Raw genomic sequence first — 7,945 nt, 5'->3', positions numbered from 1 at the left:
AATCCGACGGAACGCACAAATCGGACAGTGAAAACCCTCATGTCCCAACTAGTACAGGAACAACACACCACGTGGGACGAACTGCTACCGGAGATCATGCTGGCGATCAATACAGCTTCGTCAGACTCCACAAAATACAGCCCGGCATATTTACTTCAGGGACGCGAACCTAGATGACCGGCGTCATTCTTTGACGAATGCACCCCTGGAAATGTCGAAGCCTCGCTAACATCAATCACACGAGCACACAAACTCCTAAGAGTATTCAAAAATGTCAGAGAGAACCTTCGGAACGCTGCAGACACCCAGGCACACTATTATAACCTATGGAGAAGAAATTGGAAGCCGCAACTCAACCAGATCGTTTTGGTGAAGCAACATCACTTGTCTAAGGCTGCAAACGACTTCACCGCTAAACTAGCACCACGATACAATGGTCCATACAAAGTACAAAGTTTTATCTCACCGGTGATAGCACGTCTCACTCCATGCAAAGCAGGAAGACCAATCACAGCCCACGTTGCCCATCTTAGAGTGCACAACAGTGATAATATCAAAGAGCAAGAGTAATAAGAAAAAACCCACGACCTACGAAATCAGGAAGCACCGTTAAGAAAAAATAACCTTCAGCAAGTACCCAAAAATACATCAGTCAGACTTAAACCTACAAACTAAACACACGGATCAAAAATCAGTTCCAGCAGTATGTCAAGTAAAACAAATAACACAGCAACTAAGAAGCCCATCGATGAAGATAAATTCTTAGCAACCGCGACAAAGTGTCGCGAACAAATAGAAGCGCTTAATGCCGCTAGGCCACGCAGCCAGTTGTTACCGAACGCATCGGAACCATCCAGCCAGAAGAATAAGGTAGAATATGCAAGGAGAATGTCCGTAGCGCCATGGAGAAACGGTCAACCAACGCCCCGCCAAAAGGCTATAATTTTGTATAAAAAACCAACACCTCGTGTGAAAGCGGTAAAGGGCCCCAGTCACACTACGCCCAAGATGCTACCAAGCGACCGCATGAAAAAAGGAAAAGCCGACGGATGGCGAACAAAGTCAAGCAACCTAAAAGAAGCCGAGAGCCCTACAGAAACATCCGGTAACATGCTCAACGAATTAGATATGGCCGCACTAACCGACGAGTTACAATACAGTGACAATAACCTGATGGACCTGCTAAATCGAATGGAAACACCAGCACCTGCAGTCATCGATGACGTCTTGCAACAAATTCTAGCAGGACAGGTACAAAACGAGGTTCCCAGTACGATACCACAGGTGAAAGAGCCAGATAACGCCATTAGCAACATCGAGGTATTGATTACAACCGAGCAACCAAAGTGGCCGGGGGAGGGCCCGCGTGCCCCTGGGAGCGAGTACACAAGGCAACGTGTCTGATTGCATTTAACATGGAAAATGCCAGCGCAATCCTTGTTGTCCTCAATCCAAGTTGTCACACAGCCTCCTCGTGGCACCCCTGGATAGTTACCTGGCACCCGCTGGGTAATGAACTAATAGTGCGTACGGCGAGTCTCATCCCCAGGACTTTAAATTTGGGTTGTGCACAGGGTTTGGTACCCGTCACGTAAAATCAACCACCAATGAAGGACGCAAGAGTGCCTCGGAACTGGAAACCGAATAACGTTGACGACTAATGCAAACGATTAAAGGACTATGATTTACGGATATGCACCTGGAATGTCCGGACCCTCTATAGGGAAGGTGCCTCTATCCAACCGGCGGAAGCCCTCAATAAATGTAAGGTTGACGTCACCGCCATCCAGGAAATGCGATGGACAGGACAAGGCTGCTCTAAGAGAGCAAACTGTGATGTATACTACAGCTGCCATGCAAATAGACGTGAATTTGGATGCGGTTTTGTGGTAAGTAAGAGACTATCAAAATTAGTCTACCGATTCACACCGGTGAACGAAAGGCTTGCCACACTCCGTGTCAAGGCAAAATTTTTTAACATCACGTTAATCTGCGCTCACGCGCTGACAGAAGAAAAGGACGACTTGACCAAAGATACCTTCCACGCGAGACTCGAGGAAATTTATGACAGCAGTCCCGCCCACGACGTTAAAATTGTTCTCGGGGATTTTAATGCAAAGGTCGGAAGAGAAGAAGTCTTTGGTCCAACTGTCGGAAAATTTAGCCTCCATGAATCAACCTCCAACAACGGTCTAAGGCTAATTAATTTCGCTGCGGCGCGAAATATGGTAGTATGTAGCACCAGATTCCCACACCGTGATATTCACATGGCAACGTGGCTATCTCCCGATCAAGCAACACGAAACCAGATTGATCACTTCATGATTGACGCAAGGCACGCTTCTAGTGTGCTGGACGTACGTTCATTCCGTGGTCCAAACATCGATTCAGATCACTACCTTGTCGCTCAGCTCTCTGGCCGATTAAACAACCAACCCTCCCGATAATGCCGTGGGGACAGTGGGGACATATCTCTCACTCCCTACGCACAACAGCGGAAGATGTCCTTGGTTTCCAACGTCCCCCACGGCGAAACCAATGGTACAACGAAGAGTGTCGCCAAGCTACTGCTGCGAAGAACGCGGCCTATAAAAAAACCCTGTAGTCAGCAGCGACGCGAACCGTGCATGAACAATATCGGGAGATGAGGAAGGTAGAGAGGGGCGAGCGAGAGGAAATCGAAGTGTGTGGAAATAGGAATGACACCCGTAAATTTTATCAAAAAGTCAAACATCTGACTTAAGGCTTTAAGCGTGGTGCATCAACCTGTAAGGACGAAAATGGTAATCTGGTTACAGATACGCAGAATGTACTGAAAGTATGGAAGGAGCATTTCTCCAAACTACTATCTGGCGATGATAACATCAACTCTGCCATTGAAGAAATGCCCTCTGTATCCCCAATCGAAAATGATGACATTTAAATTCCACCACCGAGCCATAACGAAGTGCGTGTTGCTATACAGCGACTTAACAACAAAGCGGCAGGCGCAGATGGCCTGCCTGCTGAATTGTTCAAGGCCGGCGGCGATATGCTGATGGGGTGCATGCATCAGCTTATCTGCAGAATGTGGTTAGATGAAAGTATGCCCAGCGATTGGAATCTCAGCACCCTTTGTCCTGTCTTGAAAAAACGTTACTCGACGATTTGCGCCAACTATCGCGGGCTTAGCCTAATACCTGTCGCGTACAAAGTTCTTTCAAGTGTACTGTGTGAAAGGTTGAAGCCACATGCCAACTCACTGATTAGACCTTATCAGTGCGGCTTTCGACCTGGTCACTCCACCATTGATCAGATATTCACACTGCGACAAATCCTGGAAAAAGCCCACGAACATAACATCGACACTCATCACCTTTTTGTCGATTATAAAGTAGCTTTCGATAACTCCATTAGGGATCGCGTTTACGCCACAATGTCTGAGCTCGGTATCCCTGCAAAATTAATTTGATTTTGCAGAATGACGCTGAGTAATACCCGTAGCTCCGTCAAGATAGGATCGAGTCTCTCTGAACCTTTTGATACCGAGCGAGGCTTCAGACAAGGTGATCCCTTATCATGTGACCTCTTCAATTTCGTCATGGAAGTGATCATGTGCAGGGCAGGTGTTCATCGTAATGGAACAATATTCTACAAATGTGTCCATCTCCTTGCTTACGCCGACGACATTGACATCATTTGGCGTAGCAAGCGTGATGTTACAGCTGCTTTTGCTGCTATCGAAAAGGAATCTGCAAGAATGGGTTTAGCGGTGAATGAGGGAAAAACGAAGTATATGTCGGCTACTGGTAGAAATGTGCGTCGCTCGGACACCAGGCTAGTGGCTGGCGACTATACTTTCGAATCTGTCAAGGATTTCATCTACCTTGGCGCCGCCGTAACGAATACAAATAATGTCAGTCTGGAGATCAGACGAAGAATCACCATTGCTAATAGGTGCTACTATGGGCTCAGTAGGCAATTGGGATGTAGAGCCCTCTCTCTCCCTGTGCTTCTGTATGGCGCAGAAGCATGGACGTTATCACAGAATGATGAAGCAGCACTGGGAGTGTTCGAGAGAAAAGTTCTTCGTAAGATCTTTGGTCCTCTACGAGGTGGCGACGACTACCGCATTAGAATGAACCACGAGCTGTACGAGCTTTATCACGACATTGATGTAATTCAGCGCATTAACATCCAGCGGCTTCGCTGGCTTGGTCATGTCGTGAGAATGGATGAAGACGCTCCGGCGAAAAAGGTGTTTGAAGCAGTAGTCTGCGGAAGAAGACGTAGAGGTAGACCGTGTCTCCGGTGGAGTGATCAAGTTGAGGGAGCACTAACTGGACTTGATATACGAGACTGGAGAAGGCGTGCACGCAGCAGAGGCGCCTGGGGAAACATGCTGCGTCAGGCCGAAACTCGGTAACGGGTTGTTATGGCCACATAAGTAAGTAAGTAAGTAACCAAAGTGGCCAGAGGATCTGGAGAATGAAATCCAGCGACTACTTCAATATCACCGACCCGGACAGCAGACAAAGTTCCGACGCACCATCAATAACATCATATATCAAGTCCGGATCAGCCGTCAGGGACAAGTCGCAGTGAAGACGGTGCCAAACAACCCGACCTAATGGCTCAGTCACCCCCAAAGAAGAGGGGACATATAAAGTAAATTTTGTTTACCTTAAAATATGTATATGCATAAATAAAAATTTACTTTATATATATATATTTTTATACAAAGTTAATGTTTATATGAAATGAATTGCTAGACATAAGTTATTTTTATACAAAGTTAATGTTTATATGAAATGAATTGCTAGACATAAGTTATTTTTATACAAAATTAATGTTTATATGAAATGAAGTGACTATATTTAGGCTAGAGTTATTTTTAGATTTTATTTTGAATAAAAGAAAACAATAGTTATAAAAATTTCGTCTACGTAAAAATTATTTAAACAAATAAACAAAGCCAACCGCGAACATACGCACAAACGACACACAAAACAAAGCCAACCGCGAACACACGCACACACGACAAGCAGAACAAAGCCAACCGCGAACACGCGCACACACGACAAGCAAAACAAAGCCAACCGCGAACACACGCACACACGACAAGCAAAACAAAGCCAACCGCGAACACCCGCACACACGACAAGCAGAACAAAGCTGACAGCGAATTATATTTGTGCGGTTGTGCGTGCTATTAAGCAAAGCAAAGTGTCGTATATAAATAGCGGAGATTTTATATGAAAGATCACTTAGCACCGGCACACCGAAACGAGTAGTACTCTACTCCAGCGCTAAGTCTTTTTTTTAGAAGCCCATGGTGTTTCGACGCTAAGGCTTAATAAATCAGTAGAAGGTATTAAGTAGATTGTATAACGCCTTTGATGTTTTGACGTCTTTGGCTAAAAATTAATTGCGTAGATTTGGAAAAAACCATTTGATGTTCTGACGTCTTTGGGTAAAAATTATTGAATAGATTTTATAAACGCCTTTGATGTTTTGACGTCTTTGGCTAAAAACTAATTGCGTAGATTTGGAAAAAACCCTTTGATGTTCTGACGTCTTTGGGTAAAAATTATTGAGTAGAGTCAAGATTAAATTATTAAAGAAATCTTTTTAATAAATAAAGTTTTTGTTTAAAATAACAAACGTTCTTTTTTTAACTTTCCTTGGTTTACCAGCTTCGAACTGGTCAATAAAACCAAATTTATTGCAACGACCCGGACCACGATTGAGTAATACCTCAGCAAATTTTAAAACGACAAATCCGTGTCGTTACAATTGGCGCCCGAGCAGGGACCTGAGTTCGAGAATAAACCAAACAGGAAAGAAAACCAAGATTAGTGATGTCGGTGGATTTAAAGGTGACCAGTGACCAAGAATCTCGAAGACCTCCTACTCCCAGCAAGTCGTGGTTATACAACCTACGAAAGGAGGAGCTCATCCATTACTTGGACGAAATGGAATTGGGTAAAACCGGTTCTGTAGAGGAACTTCGACGCAGGCTGGCGGCATATATTGAGGAAGAGGACTATGATATGGCAAGAAGAGAAATGTTGTGGGAGCTCGCACGAAAACACATCAAAACGATGCCAACAGTACAAGAGCCTAATAACGAGGTGCAGATCGTACTCCCACCTATTACACAAACCATGGAGCAAGTTAGGAAGTGGGCCATCAAGTATGATGGTGGTAAGGACCTACTTATGTTTATAGAAAGGATTGAAGAATTGGCCGACGTATATGGTATTAACGTAAATCCAATGCCACGGACCATGCCAGAGTTATTAAGAGACAAGGCACTGATTTGGTATCGTAACAACAACAGGCAATGGAAACTATGGTCTACATTTAAGGCCGATTTTCTCAAATGCTTCCTACCGATGCGATACTTCGAAAAATTAGAGGACGAGATTCGTGCCCGCAAGCAAAAGCAACGTGAGGGGTTCAAAGATTTCGTCATCGTTATGCAGGACCTAATGCGTCATGCCGGCCTCGACATGTGTCAACAACTGGACCGAATTTATCGGAACTCTGGCACGGATTACCAGATGTATATTAAGCGTCGCGACTTCGCAAGCCTGGATGAACTAGTTGCGCTGGCCGAAGATTTCGAGATACTTCGTCTGGAACAGGAGAAATCCAATCACCATAAAGTTCGCGAAGAGCGTAACCACATTGTAAAGATCCAGACCGACAAAATAGTCAATCCCAACCTGGCCTGTCGTCGATGTGGGCATTATGGACACCTCGCTAAGAGATGCCAAGGGCGACGGATACTCTTCTGCTGGGTATGTGGATTAAAGAACATACGGACCGTGGACTGCTGCCGGAAATATTCGGGAAACGGCAATCAGGAGCACTCCATCGCGGGGACAGTGACTCCTACCGACAAAAACCCTGCGCACATGACAAACAACCATTCTACCTAAAGGAGGTCCAAGTAATGGCCACCGTACATTTAGATACTTATACGCTAGAAGCCACCATAGATACTGGTGCCTCACGAAGTTTCATCAGTCGGACTCTTGCAGAAAATTTACAACTAAGAACTCGGGAATTTCGGACCACTACTAGAGTTCGAATGGCCGACAACACAACGCGTGATCTTACCTGGGATGCAGAGGTAGCGTTACGACTAGGAGATGACACCATTCAAACACGGCTATTGGTATTAGACGAAAGTACAGACGACATAATTTTAGGCATGGACTTTTGCCAAGCAATTGGAACCACGATAACTATTGGAGGAGCGAGTATCACAGTAAGTGAACCAAAGGTACGAACACTGCAATTACAATCCCCTACACTCCGGTTGACCAAAGGGGAAGAAACTGAGGAAATCAACACAGGCTTAGCAGAGGAATTGGAGGGTTTCAGTAACATGTCCGGCGTATCAAACATCACTACCCATAAGATAGTGATGAAGGACGATCGCCCCATTAAGCAAAGGTACTACCCCAAAAACCCGGCCATGCAGCAGGTCATCAACAACAAGGTTGACGAATTATTACACAGAGGGTGTATAGAGCCGTCGCGAAGTCCCTACAGTTCTCCAGTAGTACTAGTCAAGAAGAAGAATGGCGACTGGCGGTTTTGCATTGACTACCGTCAACTAAATAACAACTCAGTACCGGACGCCTACCCCCTTCCGCGCATCCACCATATCTTGAACTCCAACAATACAGCTTTGATGTCCAGTATCGCCGAGGGAAACTCAATGTGGTGACCGATGCTCTTTCACGTCAACCAACGGAAATACTAAGGCAGATCCAAGCAGATTCCAAGAGCAGGCATGAGGACAAATGGTATCAAAAGCGGTTGGAAGAGCTCAAGCGTGATCCACAACAGAATCCCGACTACACTGTTTGTAATAATTAACTGTATAGACATCTGCCCAAGGACACAACAAAGTACCAGGACAACAGTTGGAGGTTATGCATACCCAAAC

The sequence above is a fragment of the Teleopsis dalmanni genome, chromosome 1, assembly GCF_002237135.1.
Source record: "Teleopsis dalmanni isolate 2A chromosome 1, ASM223713v2, whole genome shotgun sequence".
Lineage (NCBI taxonomy): Eukaryota > Metazoa > Arthropoda > Insecta > Diptera > Diopsidae > Teleopsis > Teleopsis dalmanni.
This window is presented reverse-complemented; position numbering follows the sequence as displayed.